This window comes from Microcebus murinus, chromosome 25 (genome assembly GCF_040939455.1).
Source record: "Microcebus murinus isolate Inina chromosome 25, M.murinus_Inina_mat1.0, whole genome shotgun sequence".
In the NCBI taxonomy this organism is placed as follows: domain Eukaryota; kingdom Metazoa; phylum Chordata; class Mammalia; order Primates; family Cheirogaleidae; genus Microcebus; species Microcebus murinus.
Window position 1 is genome coordinate 5,598,102 of NC_134128.1, and position 9,509 is coordinate 5,607,610.

The window sequence follows — 9,509 nt, forward strand, 5'->3', positions numbered from 1 at the left end:
TTCCTGTTGATTACGTTTTATTTATTGTTTGTCTTCACCACTAGAGTGTAATCCCAATGAAGCCTGACATATTTGTCCACTTTGTTCACTGATGTATCCCAAAGACTTTAAAACCAGGCCTGGCACAGAGAAGGTGCTCCATAAATATTTGTTGAATAGTGAATAAAAATGGAAAAGAATAAATAAGACAATTTCAAATGGTTTCAACAATGAATTCTATCAAATATTTCAGAAATAATGCCACCTTATGCAATTTCTTTGAGAGAATACAGACAGAAGGAACATTTGAAAGTATCTATAATCAGATAGATTATACAAAATTAGAAAAATGTATTTAAAAGAATCAAACAGGAACTCTGGATATAAAACTAAAATAAGTAAATTGAAAATTTTACTAAAGGGATTCAATAGCAGACTTGAGCAGGCAGAAGAATCCATGAACTTGAAGAGAAGTCATTTGAAATTATCATCTGAGGAGTAAAAAGAAAAAAGAATGAAGAAAAATAAACAGAGCCTAGGGTACTTATGGACCAATATATGCATTATGAGAATTCAAGAAGAGAAAGAGAAAGGGGAAGAAAGCTTATTTGAAGAAATAATGTCCAAAATTTTCACAAATTTAAGGAAATACATAGATCTACAAATCCAAGAGGCTTAATGAACTGCAAGGCAAATTCAAGGAAACACACAAGACACATTATAACCAAGCTACCAAAAGAAAAAGACAACGAAGGAATCTTGAAAGCACCAAGAGAAAACAACTTCATTATGTACAAGGGACTCTCAAGACTATCAATAGATTTCTCAGCAGAAATCCTGCAAGCCAGAAGGCACTAGGTTATTATAGAAAAACACTGGGGTGGGGGTGGGGGATCCCCTGGCAACTGAGAATTCTACATCTGGAAATTAAGATATTACCAGATAAATAAAAGTGGAAGGAGTTCATGACCACTACATATGCCTTACAAGAAATGCTAAATCGAGCCCTTCGGGCTGAAATGAAGGGATGATAGTAATTTGAAGCCATATGAAAATGTAAAGTTCACCAGTAAAAACAAATACATGGACAAATATAAAAACCAGTATTGTAGTTTTAGTTTGTAACTCCACATATCATCTACAGGATTTAAAACACAAATACATAAAAATAGTTATAAATCTGTTAATGGGTACACAACATATAAAGATGTAATTTGTGACATCAATAACATAAAGTGTGGAGACAGAGCTGTAAAGGACTAGAGTTTTATAGGTAACTGAGTGAAGTTGTATCAGTTTAAAATAAATTGCTATAATTTTAGGATGTCATATGTAATCCCCAGGGTAATCACAAAGAAAATATCTATAAAATGTACACAAAAGGAGGAGAATGGAATAAAATCATCTCAGAATAAAATAGCCATTAAACACAAAGACAGTATCAGAGGAAATGAGTGACAAAAATATAATAATACAGCTATAATAATACAGAAGCTATAATAATACAGAACAAAAAAAGTGGCAATAGTAAGTCCTTCCCTATCAATGTTTTAAACATAAATGGATTACACTCTCCAATCAAAGGCAAAGATTGGCAGAATAAATTTAAACAAATTTAAAAGGCCTGAGCACATATGACTGCAATGCAATTAAGTTAGAAATCAATACTAAAAGATAAATGTTTAAAAACCCATACAATTGGATACTTTAAAATCCCATTAGTAAACAATTCAAGAGTCAAAGTGGAAAGATAATGAACATTTTAAAGTAGACTGATAACTAAATAATAATAAAAATACTATTCATCAAACGTTATGGCATGCAGCTATTGAAGTACACAGAGGAAAATATATAGCCTCAAATTTATATTAGAAAGAAAGGCTTCGCCAGGCTTGGTGGCTCACACCTGTAATCCTAGCACTCTGGGAGGCCGAGGTACTGTAGCTGAAGCAACAGGGTAAGACTCTGTCTTAATAAATAAATAAATAATAAATAAATAGAAAGAAAGGCTAAAAGTTATATAATCACAAAATGAACCCACCAAATAAAGTAGAAAAAAAAGAAGAGGAGAAATCAAAGAAAGACATTATGTGAAAAGAATAAGACATATGAGAGGATTGATAGATTAACAGTTCTTCAAAGAGTATTTTTAAAAAATAGAAAAATCCCTGTCAAGATTGATCAAGGAAAAGACAAACAAGACAAGGTACAGATGAGTAATATTAAGGATGAAAAGACTAACAAATTAGAGTAGAAAAGTTAATTTCATATCAATAAACTTAAAAACACATTGAATGGACAATTTCCCAGAAATAATATTGTAAAAGAAAAAAATAGAAAAATAAAAGCTATTTTTCTTGAAACATTTGCATTAATGGGCCATCATACTTCAACTCCAAACACTTAATTCTTAACTTATACAATTTCTAAGGAAAATATATAAGTCAATAACAAAAAATCACTCCTGCCAAATACTGTATCTCATACTACTTTACATGTAATGACCAAATCTATCAGTGGAAGAGGCTAAAAACCCAATTTAGCAATAACTACTTCATAAATGAATATAGGAGCATTTTCCCTCTAATATAATGCAAATATCACTAAACTTAAACATTCACTTTTCCAAAATACGTGCAGAGAACACCATTTCTCAGTGAAAATGCAAGTTGCTCCATGATCTGGAACATGTTAAGAAAGAAGCAGATGGCTTTACCAAAAATGAAGCAATATTTGAATATCATGATTCTCACTTTTATAAACATTCATCCTATATTTTCTGTAGAATATAATTCAAAGATCCTTCTCTTTATGCACCCACTTCTGCCAGGCTGCTTAAACTGTACCACATAAGGTTTATGCCAGATTCAAAAGAAGTTCCTGCTTATGATGGAAGGGGCACACTGGAATGTCAGCAGGTCAGCTGTAGGACTTGTCTCTCCACAGAGCAGCCAGAATGATCTCAACAAAGAAATAAAATCATCTTATTTTCCTGCTAAAAATCCTTCAAGATCCACATTCTTACCATGACCTCCAGATCCTGAATGATCTGGCCATTTCTGATCTCCCGAAACTCATCTCCTGTTCTCTGTCACTCACAATGACTTCAGCCTCCGTTTTTCACATAAGTCTTAGAACACTTACACCCTTTGCTGCCTCAGGACCTGCTGTTGTCTTTGCCTAGATGTTTCCCCCAAACCTCTGCAAGACTGGCTTGAACTTCTCTCATACACAGTCACATCATCTGGACCATACCGGATTACTACACCTGTAAGTGCAGTATCCCTGATTTTAATTTATTGTATGGATTATTATCTCCTGGGATGATTATGAAAGTGATAAAATAAAGCCTTCCTGGTTAAAAGAAGCCTAAAAAAATTTGAGTTTGCCATATAAAACAACAAGCTGAATCACCAAACAATTTTCAGAATTTTAAAACATAGCACTCACAGAAATCTGGTCTAGCTTAACTACAGACTAGATAGACTGGACACACATACCTTCCAGCTTTCCAATAACACAGACAATAAAGTACAGTTTAAAACAGACCTTGTTCAGTTAGATGCATGGTCTGTTTTGAATGAGTCATAACCAATGCTTTGTTCCTTTCAATTTGCTTAAAAACATTTTGCAAAGAGGGAAAGAAAAAGTCTACTTATGTACTTTTACATATGTATTCAGCTCTCTACCATGCATTTTCTCCCTTTGTAATTACGGGGCTAAAAGCACTTGCTTAAAATAAATGCTACAACCAAAAGAAAAGCTATCATTTCCTAGAAAACTTCTAATCCCAGCCACTGGGGAGGCTGAGGTAGGACTGCTTGAGCCCAGGAGTTTGAGGTTGTGGTGAGCTACAATGATGCCACTGCACTCTACACAGGGCATCAGGGTGAGACTCTGTCTTGAAAGAAAAGAAAGAAAAGAAAGAAAAGAAAAGAAAAGAAAAGAAAAGAAAAGAAAAGAAAAGAAAAGAAAAAAGAAAGAAAGAAAGAAAGGAAAGAAAGAAAGAAAGAAAGAAAGAAAGAAAGAAAGAAAGAAAGAAAAGAAAAGAAAATTTCTCCATCTTTAAAAAGTAGAGTTAGTGAGAACCCAAAAACTTTGTCACCAGATCACTACTTTAAGCTTTAGTAAAAATCTATCAGTCAATTCCACAGCTGTAAAATGGGATAATAATGCATGTCTGAATAAATTCTCTGAGTTGATATAAGTATCACCTGAGTTTTATGAGGAAATGCTTTGTAAATTTTAATACAGGATTATTCTCCTTTCTTAAGGATGAAAATTGGGTAAATTAACTATTAAAGTTAGTAAGGGATATTTTCAGACTCAGAAATCACAAACTCAAATGTTTGCAGGAATAAGGGAGGTAAAATACATGCCTGAAGCAGGTCTCAATGAAACAAAAGCACAGAGTGGCAGTGACGTGGCAAAGTGGAGAGTGTACGCCCGTTCAAAGTGGGCAACCGCATTCTGGCTTTAGCCAATAGCAGCTGCAAGCCCTGTCTTACCTGGTCCTCTAGCTTTTCTGGAGAAGACTCTGGGATCTTATGCAAAATTTACTAATTTGAAAATATTGGTAAATAAATCCATTATTTTAAAGTACTGAGCTGACTCAAACAAACATATCTGAAGGTCAAATTCAGCCTTTCAAGTATCAGCCTATGACTTCTACATGAGGTTTTGTGTTCTTTATTAAGAAATGGCCAATAAACATAAACCTAGTCACATGGTCAGATATCAGAAAAAAATGAGTAATCCAAGGGCTAGCACACTAAAGGGTATGGATACTAAAGATTAGAAAGTTTTTAAGGTCATAATGTTTGTAAATGGTAGTCAAGAAACAAACCAGGTCAAACCATGGTAGAAATTAGGTGTTCAATGAGAAGTAATTTCAGTTCAAAAGAATTATGCTTCCTAAACTGAGGTTCCTGACTCCTTATGGATCCCCAAAGTGGAAGTGATCTTTTGTGAATTTATTTGAAAGCCTAATTGAAATCTTCTATTTACCCTCTAATGCCACCAACCACTGGACCATGGACTGGTATAGTCCCAGGCCTGTTACGAACTGGGCCACATAGCAGGAGATGAGCAGCAGCCAAGCAAGCAGAGCTTCATCTGTATTTACAGCCGTTCCCCATTGCTCGCATCAGTGCCTGAGTTCCACCTTCTGTCAGATCAACCAGTGGCATTAGATTTCCATAAGAGCAAGGACCCTATTGTACACTGTGCATGCGAGGGGTCTAGGTTGCACACTCCTTATGAGAATCCAATGCCTGATGACCTGAGGTGGAGCTGAGGTGGTGATGCTAGCGCTGGGGAGCGGCTGCAAATACAGATGATCATTAGCAGAGAGGTCTGACTGCACAACAAATGTGATGCACTTGAATCATCCCCCACCCCTGGTCAGTGGAAAAATTGTCTTCCATGAAGCTGGTCCCTGGTGCCAAAAAGGTTGGGGACCGCTGTTCTAACAGATAACTGAATTTCTTTCTTGTTACTAGGGAATGGGGGGTTGTCAGATATAATCTTTAAAATTATCAAATTCATAGACAAAACTAGTCAAGGGATCCTTTTTTGTAAAAAACAAGTTAGAAATGACATTACAGAAATCATTAAAATAATTCAAAAGCTACAGCAAAACTTTATATTTTACATAAAAGAACTATAAATTTTAAAGTCTATGAGGTTTCAAATATTTGTTTACCAAAACTATTTGTAGCAAATAATGGACCTTCAAATATTTTGGCTTTGATAGATAAAAGTTATTTTTTAAAGAATATAAAACACATAAACACATAAAGCACAAAAACATCAGTTTATAAAGATAGAGTTGACAAAGGAATGGCAGGATGATGTTATCTCATTATGAGATGTGATCAAAATCTTTGGTAATAAATGTATATATACTAAGCTGGTATTAAAGTTCACCAAATTGAATCTTTTATTTTTGTATTATCTTTGTCCCCAACAATAATAATAAAAAAAGACTAAGACAAATGAGGGTAATTTTTCACATACTAGACATCACATCAATGTAGTCATAAAGAATAAGTTATCTTTGAAAGCTCATGCATCTCTAAATTTTCCCATTTTAAGACAATTATCTTTTATAATGCAATAAAAATCAGTATGGCATGAATAACATGTACTCTCATTTATCTGCTGTCAAAACTTGGCACTTAGAATATGGCAAATCCAGGAAAATTGTCAACTTTATCATCTACCTTTACCAAAGCTTGAAAATAATGCATAATAATGTTCAGATACCAAGACATAGAATACTGTGTCCAAGCTACAACTGGAGCCCTGGGCCTGCAACCCACCACCACCACAGCAGATCATGGTATTAGAGATCTGGGGAAAGGAATCAGAAGTTGAACTTAGAAACTTTTAGGGGAACAGCAGGACTATAATTTAGTCCTCAGTAATTCAGTTTTAGCACTTTTACACAACTAACACTAAACACTTCATTTGCTGTGCTGGCATAAAACAATTTTATCTAAAGCAACTGGATCAATGTGAATTATAAAAAATTTTTAAGAGGCTTTAAGAGCATCGGTACAATCAGTTAATTCACCAAGAAAACTGCCGAAATGACAAGAAACCCCATGAAGATTCTTTGGAGTTTCAAAAAAATACATACATATTTTTTTAAATTTTAGTGGCATTACAACAACTATTTCAAGAATTTATTTTTTTTATTTTTATTTTTTTTTGAGACAGAGTCTTACTCTGTTGTCCAGGCTAGAGTGCTAGGTGTCAGCCTAGCTCACAGCAACCTCAAACCCCTGGGGTCAAGCGGAGTTGACCCCACAGCCTCAGCCTCCTGCCACAGCCTCCTGCCACAGCCTCCCAAGTCCTCCCAAGTCGCTGGGACTACAGGCATGCGCCTCAAGGTTTATTCTTGAAGGGGAAAATTCGCAAGGTGCGAATTAACAGCCACTTGGAGAACAATCAACAGGGTGGCTGATGAGCAAGCCGAAGTGACACCAATTTCCGGTAGGAGTTCTCCATTTCTCAAGATTACACTTTGCTGCGTGCACTTTCTCTCCTTAAAAGCAAAACCCCTTCACAGAGCATTTGGGTTTGCAGGGACCCCAGCTCCAGCGACCTGGTTCTGGAGAAATCACCCGAACGCAATTTCCCTCAAGCGAGACCCGGGGTGACTCGTGGGCGGCGCAGCAAAGCCCGCGAGAGCCACACAGCTCCCCGACCAGCGCGGGACCAGGCGCTCCCCCTCCAGGGACCCCTCAGGTCTCCCCTCACGTCCGCTGCTAGAGTGCACCCCTCACGTTCGCGCCCAAGTTCCCCCTTCGCGTTCTGGCCTCACGTCCACCCGTCACCTCCCTTCCTCCCGGTCCCCTCGCGTCACCCCCTCGAGGTGCCCCTCAGGTTCGCCCTCGCGTTCCCGCCTCAGGTTCGCGCCTGGCGTCCACCCGTCACCTCCCGTCCTCCCGGTCCCCTCGCGTCACCCCCTCGAGGTGCCCCTCAGGTTCGCCCTCGCGTTGCCGCCTCAGGTTCGCGCTTAGCGTCAACCCGTCACCTCCCGTCCTCCCGGCCCACGTCCCCGCCCCCCACGCCGTCCCGGGTCTGCTCGGGCGGGCGGCCGCGCCACCTCGCGCTCCCGGGCCCGAGCGCGCCACACGCCCCAGCGCCACGCGGGCCCCGCTCCCGCCGCGGCCCCAGCCCGGCCCGGCGCCGCCCGACCCCTACCTGGGCAGGAAGAGGGTGCCTCCGGACTCCCCTCCCGGGCGCTGGCGACGGGCCTCCCGGAGCGGCGGGGCGGGGCAGGGCGGCCCGAGGGGCGGCGGCCGCGCGGCGGGAGGAACCGGGCCGCTGCCGGGGGCGGGACGAAGGTCGGCGCGTGGGAGGAGCCGACGGGGCCACCCCGCCCGAGGGCGCTCCCAGGGTCCCTGTCCCGCCGGCGACACGGGGGTAGGTTCCTCTCTCGCCGCCCCAGGTGACAGCCGGGAGAGGAGGCCGCGCCGAGGGGCTTCCCGGGACTCCAGCCGCGCGCCCGGCCTGGCCCCGGAGAGGGCGGAGCGGCCCCCCTGGAACGTCCCCCGTCGCGGGAGCCCCGGACAGGCCGGGCGCGCGGAGCAGATTCCCGCCCCTGCACTGCGCGGTGTCCTCCCCCAGGAACTTCCCCAAACTACCTGGGGCCCGGGCCACCAGGATGTCATTTTGTGGCTGGCACGTTCCTAAGCATCAGTTGCAGGCGAGGGAAGAGGGAAGGTGGCTAATGGGAGCGCCCCAGGGACCAATTCCCCGCCACAGCCTGGTAAGAAGTTAGGGCTCGCGCTGGAGTAAAGGCGGGAACTCCCGCCTTCAGGAGGGACCTGTTAGTCACCAGCTCTCCACCTGGTCCGCTGTGGTCCAGTCCAGACTCTGGTCTCACCGGGTGGATCCAAGCTGGCCAGATTCCCTGAATAGCCTCAGGGACATTTTGGGTATAGTTATGCTTTCTTCTATGCAAAAGGTGAGAACCACAACCAAAGTGTCCTTTGATTCTGTTAATAATCTAAGTGGCTCTGCTATTCATCATGGTATCTAAATGAGAATTATAGACGAGAAAAAAGAAAGGTGGTCTAATCTTAATCAATGCATGTTTTAAGAAAACAGATGATTATTTGGATAGATTTCAAAAGGTCATTCAACATATTCAAGACTCTTCCTCATAAAATATCTTTAAAATCTAGAAATTGAATAGTGGATTTTTAAGATGAATATGGAATCAATAGCGTAATATTATATAAACAGCATCAAAATTTCAAGTTATTTTTTTAAAAAAGATTATAACAAATACATTATTTAACATACTTATGGCCATTTTGGATGTACCTGGGAAATTTTAAGAATTAATAAAAGAGCAGCCAGTGCCCACATACAAAATAAAGCCAAAATATTTATATAGGCAAACAATATTCAATTAAAATATAATACAAAAATGGATCCCATTCACAATAGTAATAAAGAACATGAAATGACTAGAACCGATAAGTCCCATGAAGTGAGGTTCATTGACTTATTGCAACAATGGAGACTGTGCAACCATGACAGAAGAACCATGAAGCCTAGTTTTTTTTTGATAGGCTCAAAGCAAAACCAAGCTAGGGGTAAAGGGGTTGACTTGATGATGAGACTGTGAAATGAACCAGATATTTGTTTCCTTGGATAAAGGTGGAATGCTGTTTTCAAAAACTTCTTAACTGAACTTCTGCACTTGAGTTGTTCAAGGCCACTACTGTGCTCGAAAGTTGAGTTAGATCCTCCAAGCAGGAATGGGATATTTTGTTCTTAGTGATACAATTTCAAAAATCAAATTTTCTGAGAGTCTATGATTTTAAAGAATAAGATTTTACTTCCTACACAGCAAATTGGTTTCACTGATCAACACCTAAGTGGACATATAGGAATAACATTTATTAGGTGTTGGGCAGGTGGGAGGGGGTAGGAGGGGATGGGTACATACATACATAATGTCCATCTTGGAGATGGACACACTTGAAGCTCTGACTCTGGAGGGGAAG

General features: G+C 40.3%; 1 protein-coding gene across 1 annotated transcript in view; it reads right to left on the minus strand.

The window, feature by feature from the left end:
• MYO3A (myosin IIIA) overlaps window positions 1–7,782 on the minus strand; it is a 202,469-nt gene extending 194,687 nt beyond the window's left edge. The window contains exon 1 of the mRNA XM_075997482.1: window positions 7,693–7,782. The gene's annotated coding sequence lies outside the window, so the exon portion shown is untranslated. The remainder of the gene's footprint in view (window positions 1–7,692) is intronic.
• Between the last annotated feature and the right edge of the window lie 1,727 nt (window positions 7,783–9,509).